At 52.7% G+C, this 18,455-nt stretch overlaps 1 protein-coding gene across 21 annotated transcripts in view; it reads left to right on the forward strand.

Annotated features, from left to right (window-relative positions):
• The first annotated feature begins 793 nt into the window (after positions 1-793).
• TBL1X (transducin beta like 1 X-linked) overlaps positions 794-18,455 on the forward strand; it is a 252,978-nt gene continuing 235,316 nt past the window's right edge. For 5 of the 21 annotated variants that reach the window (XM_086387895.1, XM_086387897.1, XM_086387898.1 and 2 more), the window contains exon 1: positions 3,329-3,640. The gene's annotated coding sequence lies outside the window, so the exon portion shown is untranslated. The other 16 variants (XM_086387904.1, XM_086387922.1, XM_086387916.1 and 13 more) reach the window with 11 other exon arrangements.

An 18,455-nucleotide genomic window follows, 5' to 3' on the forward strand; every position in this document is an offset into this window, starting at 1 on the left:
GAAAAGGATATTCTTTCTCCACTGAAATACCTTTGGTCTTTTGTCAAAAATTAGGTGACTGTATTTGTGTGGGTTCCGGCTGCCCTTTGATTACAAATTTGGCTGCTGTTTAGGGGGAATATTTATAGCATTTGTTGCAAGCAGATTCTTGTATTCCAGCTCTTTCCATCAACAACCAAAAATAATTGTTTGGAGTACAGATATTGTGCAGTGGATAACTGTGGAAATCATTGCTGCTGAAGCCTCCATAGTAGCCTTTATACCCTTGTCAGATGCGCTAGCTCCTTTCCTGCTCGACTTTAATGTGCTTTTTTTCTTCCACCATTTGAAAAATCTGAAAGCCAGATTAAATATAATAGTCTAATTTCCCACCTACCTACCACCCATCTAGCATTCAGAAAGTTATTTCAGTGTTATTATGGAAAATGTAGGGGTCGCCTTTCCTATCTGAGGTCTTACAAAGTCCCTGGGTGTTCCTAGGACTCTTTGACTAAGGTACTCCAGTCTTGTAAGAAGACCCCTGGGATTGTTGGGAGCCGATCAAATAGGAAAGATGGATCCCAAGTTCCCTTGCATTGTTACAAGGATGTGAAAGTCGCTCAGTCCTGTCCGACTCTTTGCGACCCCATGGACTGTAGTCCATGGATTTCTCTAGGCCAGAAGACTGGAGTCGGTAGCCTTTCCCTTTCTCCAGGGGACCTTCCCAACCCAGGGATCGAACCCAGGTCTCCCTCATTGCAGGCGGATTCTTTACCAGCTGAGCCAGACCAGCTGCAAAAACCGGCCACGCTGGGGCGTAGGAGGGAGCGAGGATTTCCACCACTTTTCCATACTTTAAAAATGACTGGCATCTGCCAAGCCATCAAAACATACAAAAGAAGCCTTTCTCCTCGTCCCGTTCGGTTCGGAATTTCCAAGCAGCTCCCGACGAGCAGCTAGCGATGGCAAGCCAGAGAGGGCCAGGTTTGGCTGCGCGGCTACTCGAGAGTGTGCGGTAGCCGAGGGCCGACGTCCCCGTAGAGCCGAGCGCGGTAATGATGTCAACTTGTTATTTACTTTCCAAATCTGAATGACTGAGCAAGGCGAAAGGAGAAATCAATCAACCGCAATGTGACCCTACAGGCGGAAAAAAACGCAGCGCTCCCACCAGCGGGCGGTGGGGGGAGGGGAAGCACGTGTAACCGGGGCAGAGTTGCATCAGGCGCGCTTGCCTGCCCGGGTTTTCTGTTGCATAGCCTTTTTTTTTTTTTTTTTTCCGATTGCATGAAAAGACCTCAGCCTCAGTCCTCACAAGCCCTAGGAGCCCGGGAGCCAGGCCGGGCAGGCTGGAGGCAAGGCCCCGCCACGTCCTTTTGTGTGTGTGTGTGTGTCTGTGTGTGTGGTGGGGGGTGGGGAGAGGCTTGAATGGTAACCGGTAGAAAAGAAGGGCAAAATCTATTCTGCTGATTCACAATTATGGAGACCGTGTAAGTGTCTTTTTTTTTTTTTATTGCTGTGCTCGAATAATGGTGCAGTCACCGTCGTTTTAAATCATTGACGTTTTACAGCAATATTCGGCAACGTCATTTTGAGGCCGCCTTTTGGAATGGAGGATCAGCCCCTTAAAAAAAAAGTCACCTCGCCTCCCCTCCCCACACGGTCAGGAACAACAAACGGCCCAGTGTCCCAGAAAGGAGCAAGCGAGGTTACAGTGCAAGATGCTGAGTGTCCTGGGCTCTTTAGGGCAAAAAAAAAAAAACCCCAAAAACCCTCGTTAGGCACTAAAGGGAGGGGCCGGCTTCCTTGAAAATATTCGCCAAAGCAGACATCCAAGGTGCTGGGGTGCTTGTGCAGCGCGCGCGTGTTTGTTTCCGCGAATTCAGGTCACGGGTGGTGGGCAGTTGTCACCAACCCGGAGGGGGCGAAAGCAACCTGGGGCCTTGGGTTCACCAGGTCTGGGCCGAGTCAGCAAACAGCTTTGCAAACGTCCTAGGTTCTGCAGCCTGCGGCTGGAGGTGGGGGTGGGGACGTGCGAGAAGGCCCCAGGGTCCCGGTTCCACCACCACGCTCCCCCCGAAACCCCGGCCTGGAGCCCCCCCCCCACCCTAGGTCCTGGCGTCCACCCCAGTACGTCTTGAGTTTCTTTTTCCCCAGGCGCCTTCCCTGCTAGGGATTTTTGCAAAGGTGGAGGCTTCACTGGAGCCCCCACTTTTGGGGGGAAGGGGAAGAGACCGCGCGGGGGTGGGGGGGATGGCCTCTCGGCCGGCGACTTGGAGGGGGCTGGCACCCTCAGGCAGGTTAGGGGAGGGGGGGTTCATCTTTGAGCTGGGGGAGGGTAACACAGCAGTGGCCCTGTCTCCCTGCCCCCCTCCCCCCCCCTCCCCGAGACCACGGGGGTGGCGACCCGGTTCCTTTCCCCTCCTGGATAATGGGTTTGGGACTGGGTGGGGGGTAGGTCCGAATTTTCTGATGCGCCCCCCACCCCCACCCCCGATGGAGGCCTCGGGGTTGGGACAAGGTTCGCAGAGAGGAGGGAAGAAGCCCGGGTTCCCCTCACCCACCCCAGGCGTGGCAGGGAGGGGGGAGCTGGGGGAGGGGGGGTGAGGGACAGGGTAGGGTCGGAGGGTCCCCCTCCGCGGGGGAGGGGCTGGACTGGGAAGCAGGTCTACCGCCCCCCTAGAGGCCATGGGGGAGGGGCCCGGGCTCTTACCGCCTGCACCGTGGGGGAAGGGCAGGCCGGGGTGTGTGGGGGAGGGGGCAGACTGGAGGCCGTGGGGGAGGGGTGCTGGCCTGGACGCGGCCCCTTTGGGCGTGGGGGAGGGTCTGCGGGGTGGGGAGGGGGTACGCGGGTGGGGGGAGGTTGCAGAGGACCCGGGCTCCCCTCCCCCGGCGGTGGGGGAGGGGGCGGGCTGGGGGTCCTGGGGGAGGGGCTGGCCTGGGACGAGGCCTCTTTGGGGGTGGGGGAGGGTGCAGGGGCCCCGGGGTCCCCTTTCCCTGCGGCGGGGTCGGGCGCAGGCTGGGGGCCGTGGGGGTGGGCGATGGGGAGGCCCCGGGTGGGGGAGCGCGCAAGGGCCCCGGGCGGTGGGGGAGGGCGCAGGCTGGGGGCTGTGGAGGGTGATGGGGGGAGGGCGATGGGGGCGTCCCGGGTCGGGGAGCGCGCTGGGGCCCCGGGCTCCCCTCCCCCGGCGGCGGCGGCGGCGGGGGCGGGCGCAGGCTGGGGGCGGCGCCCAGGGCCGTCCTCCCGGCCGGGGTCGGCGTTCCGGCGGCCGCTCCCCAGCGGAGGTCACTGGCCGCGCCGGTCCCTCCCGCGTCCCGCCCTCTCCCGCCGCCGCCGTTTTCCCCCCCTCCCCGCCCGCCCCGTCCTCCGCGCTCGGGAGCGAGGAGCCGCCCGCGCCCCCGCCCCGCCGCCGCCGCCGCCGCAGCGCCCTCGCCGCCATTCGGCACCCGAAACTTTCCAGCGCCCGCGCGTCTCGGGGACTCGGCGGCGGCGGGGGACGCGGGCGCGGGGCGGGGGCGGCCCGGGGGGGCGGCGCGCGGCGGCTTCGGGCGCCGGGCCCTCGGCTGCCGCGGCGCGGCCCGGGCTCGGCGGCGGCGGCGGCGGCCGGCGGGGCGCAGGCTTGGAGCGGCGGCGCCGGACACAAGTTGCGCGGCTCAGGGCGAGGTAAGTGTGCGCGCGGGGCTCGGCCCGGGCCGGGCGCGCTGCGGAAACTTCTCTCGCTCAGGGTAGGGGTGAGGCCCGGGCCCGGCTCATTCCCGCCCTCTGAGGGGGTCAGGCGGGCCGGCCGCCCGCTCGGGGACCCCCGTCTCTGGTAGGGGGGTGGGGGTGCGGTGGAGGGAGGGGGCCCAGCTTCCCCAAGTGTCCCCCGGGGATCGGGCTGGGGTGTTGCGCGCGCTCCCTGCAGGCTGAACAATACCCCGATGGGGCCGCTCCCCCAAAGTGGTGCCGGCGCGTCGGGGGTTGGAGGGGCGGGCGGAGACTGGAGCTGGGGGTAAGGGGAGGCTTCTTTGTTTTGGGGAGGGGGAGGTGATCGGTAAGTTTTGGCGAGGGGGGTGGGGGTAGGGAGCGCTCCGTTGGTCCCTCCCGGTGCCGCTTTTGTCTTCCGGGCCCGGGGCTGGCTGGACGAACCTGCGCGGCCGCGGGGACCCCCCCCCCATGGGGGAGGGGAGTCCCATTCATCGCCCCCCCCCGGGGGGGGGGCGCGGGCCGGGACCCCGGGGGGCGCGCCGCGGCGGCGCGCGCAGGGCGCAGAGTGGCGGGCGAGGCGGCGCGGGCCCGCGGCGGTTCAGTTTCTGCGGCGCGGAAACTGTCAGGAAGTGGGGAGCTCCCCCCAACTTGCGCCCCCACCCTCCCAGCCCGGCCCGTAGCGAGGAAAACAGGGTGGGGACCACTTGGGTGGGTGGGGGTGGGCGTCCCTGGGCGATCTACAGAGCGCGCCCTGGAGGGGGGGGTGGCTGTAGACCTGTTGCGCCTGGTCTAGGGGGAGGGGTGCCCCGAGATCCGCGTGCCAGGCGGTGCTTCCTTCTCCCCACCCCCTACCCCGCCACCCTCCCGAGGGGACCTCGCCCACGGCGGTGGGGGTGGCCAGTGCTCGGAATGGAGTGGGGCGCGCCATCGTTTGGTCGGGGGCCACCGGAGGTCGCCGGGGACTGTGACACTTGGGGGTCGCTAAAGGGCTCCCCCCCCCACCCCCGGGCGCTGCGACTTCACGTGCGTTGCCCGTGCGCGGCAAGACCCGCGACCGGGATGGTTTTAGGGCACAGCCTGGCCTTCCTCCGAGTCCACTGCAAATTCCACGAAGTTAAAAAGTCCGAGGTGTGTTGTTGTTGTTGTTGATTTTTTCCCCCCTCCTGTCGCCGATGTTGTAGCATGGAACCGCCGAGGAAATAGAAATCTGTCTTCTCTATTCCTTTTGTCGCGGTTTGGGTTCTTGCTTGGCTTTATCACATACGGCTTGAACTGACTTCTTGAATGTTTTTCTATCCAGACGCGCCGCCTGAGCCCCTGGGTTAACCTGGAAGGCGAGGGGCGGGACTCCAGTCTGGGTTGGGGAGCGAGGGGGTGGTGATGGCGGGGGAGGCTCGGGTTAAGTCCAGCCTGATCGGTGGCCTCGGGGGTAGCAGATGGTGGAAGGACTTCTGGGAAGTTTAGTCATTCCTAGAAAAGACGCGATTGGGTGGGGGTGGGGGAGATGGTGATTATGGAAACCATTGATACTTGAAGACGCTTTTCACGTGAAAGGGATGTTCAGATATCTCAGATGTACTGCAGATTGCTTGGAAAACCACCCAGCTGGATAACGAATCCGGAAATGAAAGCTGGAAGTCCCATCCCTTGACCCACGTCTTAAAATGGCCCCTGAAGGATCATTCCGTGTGAAGTTCCTTAAGTGAACACACACCTGTGGAACAGCCCGTGAAGACTCTAAGGTGTTTTTTATTTGGTGCTGTGCAAAGCAAGGAGGTTGGCTCTGCTTTTTTTCCAGGGCTTAGTCACTCCAGGTATTATCAGCACCACCCCCCCATCATTGAAATTTCACCCCTGGAGCCTGAGTCTTGCCCCTCCTGCAAGTTGGGGTGTTTTAGTTAAAGTGCGTGCAGTCAACCCCCTTTGAACCAGAGGAGCCTCAGTGTTCTCACTGGTGATGACTTCCTGAATGTACCTGGGTGGGAGGTTTGTAGGTTTCAGTGCTAGGTGGCCAAAGACGGGTATAGAGCCCCTGAGTCCAGCTCCGAGGGGACACGTAAAACTGCTTTTGCTGGAAAAGCAACCTTTGTCCCCGTCTGGCCTGAACTAGTGAAACAGCCCACCCTGACGTCCTGCTCCGCCATTGACCTTGAAGTCCTGCCAGCTTTCCGAGCGTCGTTTGCTATATGTGCAAAAATAAAAACGGGAACCGAGATCACGGCACTCATTGGATGGTGCAGGAGCAGAGAGGAGGAACCGTTATGTGTAAGTTTTTTTGAAAACGTCGAGTTTGCCTGTAAATTTTCACTGTTGCTCCGGCGCGGATAAATTCATCGTCCTTTGGTTACTCAAATGCCACGCGCTGAGGATTTTACAGGCGCTTAACGCCCTGTGAAGACACTGACTTTGCTCATCTATGGTGGAGGGAAGATTGATTCTGGAAACCCAGCTCTGAAGCTTGGTGTTATTTTGTCTTCCTGTGTTGACATGGGGTGAATGTTCCCATTTGGAGACAAACTTGTTCAATTACAGAAACACACACTTTTTCTCCCCCACACAGAATCTTAGATTGAACTCTCTTTTTCTATATATAAAACCCTAGATTTCTCAACAGAAATCATGAAAGGTCAATCACAGTGGCCTTGTTTTACCCATAGCTTAATTATCTGGGGTGGTATCCACTGCCCACCTGGGCATATTTAGATTCCAGTTGATTAAAATTCATTTATTAGTGGTGGTTTTACTAAAATGCCCAGTTCTGTTGTTTCAGGGCTTTGTCCATAATTCAGATACTCAATAGATGTGTTTGGGGGTCACCAGTATAGAACTTGAAGAAGGTCCAGTTTGGGAGCGGTGCTCTGTAGTTGGGCTTCCTTGGTGGCTCAGTGGTGAAGAATCCGCTTGGAATGCAGGAGACTGGAGTTCGATCCCTGAGTTGGGAACATCCCCTGGGGGAGGAAATGGCAACCCACTCCAGTATTCTTGCCTGGAGAATCGCATGGTCAGAGGAGCCTGGTGGGCTACAGTCCACGGGGTTGCAAAGAGTTGGACATGACTGAAGTGATTTATCACACACGCACTCTATATTTACTACAAGTAAGGATCTGTAAAGAAACCAGTAAAGAGTTAGCCTGCTCCTTGTGGAAGGAGGGGAGAGGCTGTAAGAGTTTTAGACAGTTACTGGTTAGTCAGTTCAGTTGCTCGGTCTTGTCCGACTCTTTGCGACCCCATAAACCGCAGCACGCCAGGCCTCTCTGTCCATCACCAACTCCCGCAGTTCACCCAAACCCATGTCCATCGAGTCGGTGATGCCATCCAACCATCTCAACTTCTGTAGTCCCCTTCTCCTCCTGGCCTCAATCTTCCCCAGCATCAGGGTCTTTTCCAGTGAGTCAGTTCTTCGCATCAGGTGGCCAACGTAGACCTTAAAAAAGATTTCAGCTAGCAAGTCACCTGGGAAAGTGATTTCAGTGAGATCGACAGCTGTGGTTTTAAGGTTGAGATGGTGTGGATCATTTCTGAATTAGAAAACCCTGACTCCAAGCTGGAGTTTTCTTGAGGATTCAACTTCGGAAAAAGGGTGTGCGTCAGTTTCCCCTTCTGGAAAAAAGCCAGTCCCCACGTTGCCGGCCCGAGTCTGTTGTGGCCAACATCCCTTGGGGTCTCAAGGTATTGCTAACAGTGTGGCCCCATGTAGCTGATTGAGAGAACATATCTGATACGCTCCCCCCTTCTCCCCCACCCCAAGCCAAGTTTATGTTCTAAGTTTTAACGTCCTGAGGGCAAACTCTTCTGTATCAAGCAGGCTGACAAGGAATCCTCCCTACAGATGAGACTTCACAACGGTCAGTGTGTTTTTAACAAGTGGCTGAATGGTGCCCGTTTCCTGTACACCGGTCTCTGCACAGGATGGTGAATTCCTTATGATGTGTTCTTTGCATAATCTTTTGCGTTTTTTTTTTTTTTTTTTCTTTTAATAGCCACGGATTAGAAATTTCATGTGTAAATCAGGAGGGGGGCGGGAAACCCAGTTTTGCTTCTGGGAGAGAGGTGACTTCCCAGATGGCCCCTTTGTGCCATTTGTCTTTAGTCTTGCTTTCATCTCAAGAGCTGTCAGCCTTTGAGACACCTCAAATCTTTGGTGACTTAGGGATAGTCACGATTATTTTGCTTGCAGAGTGGCAAAATGGGTTCCAGCCGGGGGAAGCCAGACCCAGAGAAGGCATCTCCCCTAGGTCCTGAGCATCAGGAATTCATAGCCTCCCTCAGTGACCTATTGGGAAGGAGGGCTCCTCACGCCAACTCTGGGGATGCCCCCTCGCCCAGCTCTTGTCCGGGAGCACCGCCAGGTCTGACCGGCGCCAGGGACCAGCCCGATCGCACTGCCCTGTGAAATGAGGCCCCCCAGGTGTTGCCTCCTGTTTCTCCTTTAGAAAAGTACGTGACCTGCAGTAATAAGCTGTTCCTCTCTCAGCACCCGAGACACTTAAAAAATATAGTTCAATCGGGAGGCAAGACTCAAGTCGTTCTGTAAACATGCTTAAGTGGAAAAGATGATAAACCTTTTTTTTTTTTTCCCATAACTATTTTTAGCGTGAAGGAAGTAACTGGACACCAGTTGTCCCCTCGGGGCTGGCCCTCTGTGGCCCTCTCCCCCCATCCATCCTTCCCATGGGGCTGGACCAAACGGATAGGCCTGGCCATATCACCAGTCAAAACCAAAAGAAAAGCTGGATGTGTGAAGGGACAGACGGACGGAGTCCACTTGTTTTTTTAAAGGGAAGGGAAGGGGAGAAAGCAAGTTTAAAACCTCGGGGGAAGGGTGGCGGGAAATGCAGGCGGTCACGAATGTGCTCCCCAGAAACTTGATCCAGGGTGGTTGTAAGCTCACAGAGGGGATGGCCTCCTGCAAGCCCTCTTGTGTGAGATCATCGCCATCAAATATTTCTTGGGAATCTTCTGCCAGACGGAAGGATGCAGGTGTGAAGTGGAAGCCATTGAAAACAATTTACTTGGAACAAACATAGACTTGGAAACAGAGGGGAAATTATTTCTGTCTTAACATCGAAAGTTGGGTACCACTTCCATGGGTCTGGTTTGCTCTTGGTGGGTGGAAAGGAGCCATGAAGCATTGGCTCACAGGTTGAGGACAAAGAGAAGCAGAGGGAAGACTATTTCTATCTTCCGCAGGAAGTTGGGTACCACTTCCATGGGTCTGGTTAGCTCTTGGTGGGCGGAAGGGAGCCATGAAGCTTTGGCTCGCAGGTTGAAGAGAAAAGTTTTAGCAGGTGAAGGTAGAGGAGATAGTTGCATATGGAAACAGTGTCCTCAGCGTTTGAACGTGGGAAGCTCATCATCCACTCGCAGTCCTCAGTTCAGGCACTTTCGTCCCCTACGGTGTTTGGCAGCGTCTGGAGACATCTGCGGTGGTCATGTGTCGGGGGGTGAGGGGACGGTGGTCTCCTGCTGGGCCCACGGATGTTGAGTCCCCTCTCACGGTGCTCCGTGGTACAGAGCCACCCCCAAAGAAGGACCCAGCGCCGTGAGTCTTGAGTCCTGTTTTGGTCTGGGGGTCAGTGGGCTGGTGGGACCAGGTAGGCATTGGGTGCTGTGGTCCTCGCAGGCCGTTTTAGGATGCTTTAGAAGGAAGGGAAGACAAGTGAACAGGAGGAGGTGGCCAGCTGGATGGCCTTTGGGGACCACAGAAGCTGGAGGGGCTTGGGGGGCTAGAATGTGTTTACCCCCAGTTCAGCCCCGGCTCTGTCTTCAACTTTTCAGAGCCCTCGAGGCTTTGCACCCCTGCGCTGGGCTCCTTCCTGTGGGTTTTGCTGATGTCACTGCAGATTTGCCCAGGTTTCGCTCTCAGTCAGCTTCTGGGGACTTTGGGCATTTATTGGGGTGGGGGGGAACCTAGCACCTGTCTGCTGATTTCAGACCCTCACAGGGCCCAGGGCCGTGTGGGTTAACCTGGACTGGGCGGGGGAGGCTGACCTCCACCGCTGGGGGTGCTCCGGAGGGCGGGGGCATGGGGTCCCCTACTTGCAGGATTCAGGCTGGGTCCCCTCCTGTGACTAGTGGATTAGTGGACAAGGGCTGGGAAGCCGCAGGGCTGTGGACCTGCAGTGGGTGGGTGGGGGTCAGCTGTGGCACCCAGAGTCTGGTCCCTGTGTGCACTGGGGTCCCCCGGAGCCAGCCTGAAGCGCCTTCCTCTGGGAGCCCCAGGGGAGCGCCAGGCACACCCAGGTTGGGGGCCTTGTGAGGTCCTGGTGGTCCTGGGGTCCTGGGGGTCTTGGGGCAGGGCTCTGAAGAAAATCTGGTTTGAGGCCAGCTCACCATGCACTGACGTCGCCTTTGGGCATATCAGTGACCTCCCCTGGCCTTAGTTTTCTCATGGCGAGAGAGAGAGACACAGAGAGAAAATCAAATTTATTTCTCAGGCTTGTTGTGTTAACAGACAGGGTTATCATCGTGCTTGGAGCCCGGTGTGCTTATGTCTTATTCTCTGAAGTTGGGAGTGCCTGGGGATGCATCCAATAATAACAAGAATACTATGTCTTTCTTGGTTCCGGTGGTCTCCAGCAATTGCCTGCTTGCTTTCCTTGTCTTTTTCTCTCCTCTTGAGCTAAATTTCAGGGCTGGCATATGCTCGTGCACACACACACACAGATACGTGCTATATATAGACACATATATACTCTCTGTGTTTCCCAGATTTACTATATGATGGAGTTTGAATTTCTGCCTGCTGAAATGTCTGTAACCAGCACCACCAGAATCAGGGTGAAAAGTGAAAGGGAAGTTGCTCAGTTGTGTCCGACTCTCTGCGACCCCATGGACTGCAGCATGCTAGGCCTCCCTGTCCATCATCAACTCCCAGAGATTACTTAGACTCCTGTCCATCGAGTTGGTGATGCCATCCAGCCATCTCATCTTCTGTCGTCCCTTTTTCCTCCCGCCTTCAATCATTCTTTCCCAACATCAGGGTCTTTTCACATGAGTCAGTTCTTCGCACAAGGTGGTCAAAAGTATTGGAGTTTCAGCTTCAACATCAGTCCTTCCAATGAACACTCAGGACTGATCTCCTTTAGGATGGACTGGTTGGATCTCCTTGCAGTCCAAGGGACTCTCAAGAGTCTTCTGCAACACCACAGTTCAAAAGCATCAATTCTTCGGCGCTCAGCCTTCTTCACAGTCCAACTCTCACATCCATACATGACCACAGGAAAAACCATAGCCTTGACTAGATGGACCTTTGTGGGCAAAGTAATGTCTCTGCTCTTGAATATACTGTCTAGGTTGGTCATAACTTTCCTTCCAAGGAGTACATCATGCTAAATTCCGGGCTGGATAAAACACAAAGTGAAATAAAGATTGCTGAAGAAATATCAATAGCTTCACGTGACACCACCTTTATGGCAGAAAGCAAAGAGGAAGTGAAGACCCTCTTGATGAAAGTGAAAGAGGATATTGAAAAAGCTGGTTTAAAACTCAACCTTCAGAAAACTAGAATCATGGCATCACTTCATGGCAAATAGATTGGGAAACAGTAGAAACAGTGGCAGACTTTATTTTTTTGGGCTCCAAAATCATTGCAGATGGTGACTGCGCCATGATATTAGAAGATGCTTGTTCCTTGGAAGAAAAGTTCTGACCAACCTAGACAGAGTATTAAAAAGCAGAGACATTACTTTGTTGACAAACGTTCATCTAGTCAAAGCTGTGGTTTTCCCAGTAATCATGTATGGATGTGAGAGTTGGACCATAAAGAGAGCTGAGTGCCTAAGAATTGATGCTTTTGAACTGTGGTCTTGGAGAAGACTCTTGAGAGTCCCTTGGACTGCAAGGAGATCCAACCAGTCCATCCTAAAGGAGATCAGTCCTGAATATTCATCAGAAGGACTGATGCTGAAGCTGAAACTCCGATACCTTGGCTACCTCATGTGAAGAGCTGACTCCTTGGAAAAGACCCTGATGCTGGGAAAGATTGAAGGCGGGAGGAGAAGGGGATGACAGAGGATGAGATGGTTGGATGGCCTCACCGACTTGATGGACACGAGTTTGAGCAAGCTCCAGGAGTTGGTGATGGGACAGGGAGGCCTGGCGTGCTGCAGTCCATGGGGTCACAGAGTCAGATGGATGTGACTGAGCTAGTTAACTGAACACTTGGGCCAGTGTGTTTTCCTGAGAATCATTCTGCACCATGCATATGATCAAAAGCAAGGGAAAACCACACTTAGAGCTTCTTAATACTTAATTCTTAATACTGAAGAGATCGTAGTGATAAAATGTTAGGTGTCTTGTGGTCTAGTTGCCTGAGATTTAGTCTCTTCCTATGCCGGGCAGTCCTTGCTGCGAGGTCAGTTGAGGTGGGACATTTTTTGGGGAGCCGCGTTCAGACTTTCCCAGCAGTCCCGTGGAGAGACATTGAATATGTCCTGTATATTCGTAGCTCATGTCTTGAGTTTCAAAAACTGGACTTGCCTTTTCGAGGCAGTGGTTTTTCCCAGTGGGTTAATACCAGGGCCATAAGGCAGGCTAAAAATACCCACTTGTGCTGGCATTCGCTTGTCGTAGCAATAAAATTCCTACAGCTGTGTTTCTCTGTGGTTGCTGACCTACATTCTACCTTGGGTCGTCATTTCACTGTCTGTGATCAAGTGAGACATGGCATGTTCTCTTAGGACAAGCCTTTGCCTGATGTTTTGGCCAGGTGAGTCCAGCCTTGGGCTTGTGTTGAAGTCACTGACCCTGTGTGTGTCCTCACCTGTAGCGTTGAAGGCGTTAAGGAGCTAGCCGTGAAGCCTCTCGAACGTCTCGTGTGTGCGGATTCTAATATGGAAAAGGAAGCCTGCTTCACTGTTGACGATAGCTTTTTTTTTTTTTTTTAATTGATTGCAGTTTTTTGGCTGTGATGGGTCTTTGTTGCTTCACGCAGGCTTTCTCTTGTTCCGGCGAGCAGGGTCTAATCTTCACGGCAGTGCTTAAGTTTCTCGTTGCGGTGGCGTCTCTTGTGGCAGAGTACGGGCTCTGTGGCGCTTGGGTGTCGGCAGTTGCAGCTCAGGGGCTCAGCGCTTGTAGCCCTCGGGCTTAGTTGCACTGTGGCCTGAGGGATCTTCCCTGGCCAGAGATGGAACCCTTTTCCCTTCCATCGCAAGGCAGATTCTTAACCGTTGGTCCACCAGGGAAGCTCTTGTCTTTTTTTTTTTTTAAACACTATAGGTTACGGTTTCAGTTCAGTTGAGTTGCTCAGTCGTGTCCGACTCTTTGCGACCGCACGGACTGCAGCACGCCAGGCCTCCCTGTCCATCACCTACTTTCGGAGGGCACCCAAACCCATGTCTGTTGAGTCGGTGATGCCATCCAACCATCTCACCCTCTGTCGTCCCCTTCTCCCGCCCTCAATCTTTTCCAGCATCAGGGTCTTTTCCAATGAGTCAGTTCTTCCCATCAGGTGGCCGGAGTATTGGAGCTTAAAACTCAGTCCTTCCAATGAATATTCAGGACTGATTTCCTTTAGGATGGACTGGTTGGATCTCCTTGCAGTCCAAGGGACTCTCAAGAGTCTTCTCCACCACCACAGTTCAAAAGCATCTATTCTTTGGCACTCAGCTTTCTTTATGGTTCAACCCTCACATCCATACGTGACTGCTGGAGAAATCATAGCTTTGACTAGATGGACCTTTGTTGGCAAAGTGATGTCTCTGCTTTTTAACATGCTGTCTAGGTTGGTCATAGGAGCAAGTGTCTTAATTTCATGGCTGCAGTCACCATCTGCAGTGATTTTGGAGCCCGCGAAAACAAAGTCTGTCACTGTTCCCATTATTTCCCCATCTATTTGCCATGAAGTGATGGGACTGGATGCCATGATCTTTGTGTTTTGAATGTTGAGTTAACGGTGGTTTAAATCAACTAGCAGTTTGGGAGAACTGTGTGTCATGCTTTGTCATATTTCCCATGATTGAAATAGGCAGTCCTCAACATTGCTAAGTCAGTTGCCTAATTAGAAAAAAAAAAGCCCTGTAGCATTTCAGAGGACACTTTGGGCTGTGAGTTGCCTCCAAATAATTCTTAGGTGTGGTGTTGTCTTCTGATCTCGCGAGACCCTGTGAAAGACGCAGAAATGATGCTCAGGGCAAAATTCACAGTGTTTATTCTTGTGAAGAGTGTCTCTTGCCTGGAATTCCTGTCATTTATTCCTGTCCTGGTGTGTGTAGCTGGAATGCTAAAAAGGATGCATGAGAGATCTCTTTATTTACTTCTCTTGAGCCCAAAGATGACCCCGAATAGCCATCCCCTGCTGCTGCTGCTGCTAAGTTGCTTCAGTCGTGTCTGACTCTGTGCGACCCCATAGACGGCAGCCCACCAGGCTCCCCGTCGCTGGAATTCTCCAGGCAAGAACACTGGAGTGGGTTGCCATTTCCTTCTCCAATGCATGAAAGTGAAAAGTGAAAGTGAATCCGTTGTATCCGACTCTTCGCGACCCCATGGACTGCAGCCTATCAGGCTCCTCCGCCCATGGGATTTTCCAGGCAAGAGTACTGGAGTGGGGTGCCATTGTCTTCTCTGAGCCATCCCCTAGCACTTTGCTTTCTGGAACAGTTGCCACCAACCTGCCCCATCTATCCTATCCCCCACCCGTTTCCCCCCCGCCCCTCACCTCCTCCACCAATGTGATCAGCCTCCCTGTTTTACTCCAAGACGTTGAAGACTTCTGTGACCCGGAGAGTCAGCCTCGTCCATGTTGGAGCAATCCATGTACAGAGACGGCCGTTCTTGTCTTGGAGAGCTGGACTCGTAACTGTTACAGACTTGCCCCTTGTCATCCGGCTCTAAGGTGTCTGTGAACATCCGTTATCCACTTTGCAATCATTTCTGTTAGTTTAAACTTTCTGGGAGATGGAAATGTGGGCAAAAGAAGTTTGTGTGATGCCATATTGTTTCTTAAATCAGGAATAGCAAATACTTTGATATGGGAAAGACCTGGTAAGTTATGACGGAGAACTGGAGAAAATCCTGCGTCACTGAGTAGAGATTTTTGTTTCTGGTGTATTGTGAGTGATTCTTCAGTTCAGTGACTCAGTTGTGTTCGACTCTTTGCAACCCCATGGGCTGCAGCACGCCAGGGTTCCATGTCCATCACCAACTCCCGGAGCTTGCTCAAACTCATGTCCATCATGTCAGTGATGGCCATCCAACCATCTCATCTTCTGTCATCCCCTTCTCCTGCCCTCAATCTTTCCCAGCATCAGGGTCTTTTCCAATGAGTCAGCCCTTCGCATCAGGTGGCCAAAGTATTGGACTTAGCCAGGTCAACTATGCCTTTCCAGGTACCCTTGTTATCTTAACATGCGTTTGAAGATGAGAACCGAGAAAGTAGAGTCTGCTTCATGTCTGTAGTGCCGGTTATGCAAACGTAATTCTCAGCATCTATAAAGTTAGCCAGGTGGTTGCCGAGTTTTATGTTGAATTTCAGAAAAGCAACTGAGCAGAGAATTGATTCACTTAGGAGACAGGTTCAAGTTGGGTACTTGCCGAGGTGGTTTTTCCCAACAGAATCTTACCGGGCATTTTAATCCCTTGAAACTTAACTGCCAACTCAGTGTTGGTTAAAGACTCAGGTATTCAGTTATCAACGTCAGAACCACGGTTGCTTGTTTCTGATGGTTGCAGGTCAGTCTTGGGAGACATGCTTTGGTTTAGCTCCTAATGTGATCATGGAAAAAGTAATTACGTTAGGTTTGTGTTCCTAAGACGCACGATGATTCTGTGCCAATTTCAACAGTTTCCAGGGATCTGAAGTGTAATTCTTCAAAAAGCTTTGCCAGGAGAGAGAGCGGTGGAGGGGCACCCGGCCCAGAAGTTGGTGACAAAGAGAATTGATGATGTCGCGTGTCCAGGGCGTGACAAGAGATGGTTGTAGACCGGCTGAGAACAAGTGGAGGAGTTTATGGAAATGGAACTCGCCTGTTAAATTTCATGGGCCTCTGACTAGGTTTCCTTGAAACCCAGAGTCTCTACATTTAGCTGGGGCCGAGGGGGACACAGATTCCTTGTTTCCGCTTTTAATTCCCGAAGTGGACTCCTGAGAAGTGAATTTCATCTCTGGTAGGTGCTCTGTGAGATTTACTGGAGTGCAGGAAGAAGCTTAAGTTGTCGGCGGGTGGGGGGGGGGGTGTTGAGTCTTATCTCTAGTTAATACTTAACAGGAGTTGGGGTTAATGCTTCAGTGGTTTTCACTGAGAGGTGTACGGTGAAAAAGTGTCTTAGAGATCACTGCTGAGGTCCTTAGAGGTGATGAAGGAAAGAAACTGAAGTCCCTGAATAAAGGGGGGCACAGATGTAGTCTGTGTGTGTACGTGAGTGTGTACACACAAGTGTTGCAGTTGCATGGGGAAACGTTGCAACTGTGCTGTGCTTTTTAAAGCATTTCTTAATGCCGCGGTGTTTTCATAATCACTTAATTCTGTCTGTAAATCAGCTGCTCTCATTGACGGATGCCCTCGGGGCTCCCAAGAACCAGGCTTTTTTTTTTTTTTTTTTTTGTGGAAGACGTGATTCCAACTGCACAAGATGTGAGATAGCGCTGGAACAGGCTTGTTATACAAGCCTTTGTGTGCCTTCGGTCTGGCTGTTTATATTGCGTTTTTTTCTTTTTTTCCCCCCAAAGACATATTTCATCCATCATGGTTGTTTATATATATATATATATTTTTTTTTTTTTTTTTGCATATCACTTGAGAGGCTATGTAATAGAGAAAGGTGTCATTTTGGTTGATGCTTGTTGGTAGCATTGCAGAGAGTGAATAAATAACAGAAGTTATATTCACAACCCAGACCATACTGTGGGCTGCCGAGGTGAGACCTGGGACTCACCTCCACACTTCAGATCTTTGCCTGAGCTTCAGGTCGTTTGCAGAGAACGGCTGAAGCTTCGGTTTGCAGGCACGGAATGCCGACCGCAAGTAGTTCCCGGGTTTCCACAGCAGCCGTTGTGTTTGTTTAGCTTGAAGTGACTGAGGTGTCAGTTTCAGGTTTTCTGTGTGAGTTGTGGTGTTTGAGTCTTGTGTCTCTTGTTGTGGCTCCTGAGTTTGCAGTGTAGCTTTTGTGAGTCCAGGAAATCAGAGAACCAGCCCTGTGCACGCAAGACGCCTGCAGCTGACGACGCTCTTGTTCTATACGATTCGGGCTCATCAGGATCCACTCAAGACATTCATTTGTCCTTGGGTAAACCCATCAAACCGGTCCATACTAAAGGAAATCAATGGAATATTCAGTGGATGTTCAATGGAAAGACTGAAGCTGAAGCTCCAGTACTTTGGCTACCAAAGAGCTGACTCATTGGGAAAGACCCTGGTGCTGGGAAAGATTGAAGGCGAGAGGAGAAGGGCATGACAGAGGATGAGATGGCTGGATGGCATCACCGACTCGATGGACATAAGTTTGAGTAAACTCCAGAAGTTGGTGATGGACAGGGAGGCCTGTCGTGCTGCGGTCCATGGGGTTGCAAAGAGTTGGACACGACTGAACAACTGCACAGCAACAAAACTGATCCATTTAATCTGCTAATAAAGAAAACAGAAGATAGTTTCTTTTATGGTAATATTCAGAAGACACCGACTGTAGAGACAGAGAAGAAACAGGAAGTAGACTTTTTTTGTCCTTTTTTTTTTTTTTAATTGAACCTTGTATCTTGCAGGATCTTAACCCCCCTAACCAGGAATAGAATGCAGGCCCTTGGCACTGAAAGCTTGGAATCTCAGCCAGTAGACCTCCGGGGAAATCCCGGGAAGTAGAATTTTTGATATCTATATTATGCCCCTTTGTCTCTGCTCTCCAGAGATCAGTGCTTGAAGCTCCTGTAACAAATGTGATTTGATGAAAGTCTTTGGGAATGTACTCTTGTCTGCCCCGTCCCTGATCATCTAAGAGGTGAGAGATATTGACGCAAAGTATTTTGCTTTTAACTGGATGCCTTAAGCCTTGCCCGCATCCTGACCCTCCCCCAGGAGGGGTCTTAGTTTCAGCAGGAGGGGTGTTCGTTGTGATCCCCAGGCACTCTAGCTGTGGCACACGGGTTTTGTTGCTCCACAGGGTGTGGGAGCTTACTTCCCTGACCAGGGATTGAACCCCTTGTCCCCTGCATTGGAAGGTGGATTCTCAACCACTGGACAGTCAGGGAAGTCCCGGCGACCCAACGTCTTGTTGTAGACAGGTCAGCTCAGCACCGATAAATCGCTTCAGCTTTGGAAAGGATTCTTTTTTCTGTTGTTGTTGTTGATAACTCTCTAATAATTATTTGTTTGGTTATTTGTGAGCCCAGTTATGCTAAATAATATTCAGAGATGTATCGGAGAATAACCATAACCTTAGATTCCTCGAAGAAACGGGTACAAAAGTTGTTTTTATTTCCTAAACGTGGGCCGCAGGTCCCCATGAAGTGCAGAGATCTGTGTGTATGTGCTTGTCCCTAAGCCGTGTCCGATTCTTTGCGATCCCATGGACCACAGCCCGCCAGGCTCCTCTGTCCATGCAATTTTCCAGGCAAGAATACTGGAGTGGGTTGCCATGCCCTCCTCCAGGGGATCTTCCCCACCCAGGAATTGAACCTGAGTTTCCTGCATTGGCAGACAGAGTGTTTATAATACTGCGCCACCAGGGAAGCCCAGGATCTATCTATGTATACTCCCGGGGCATTACAGTCACAGGTGTGGGAAGCAGGAATATAGAGAAATAGAAGCGACAAATGGTAAGAGCCAGCAGTATGTGGAATATCTAGATAATGCTAACCTTT

Source organism: Bos grunniens, chromosome X (genome assembly GCF_055505025.1).
Source record: "Bos grunniens cultivar Pamir isolate PY7600 chromosome X, Bosgru_T2T1.0, whole genome shotgun sequence".
Taxonomy (NCBI): domain Eukaryota; kingdom Metazoa; phylum Chordata; class Mammalia; order Artiodactyla; family Bovidae; genus Bos; species Bos grunniens.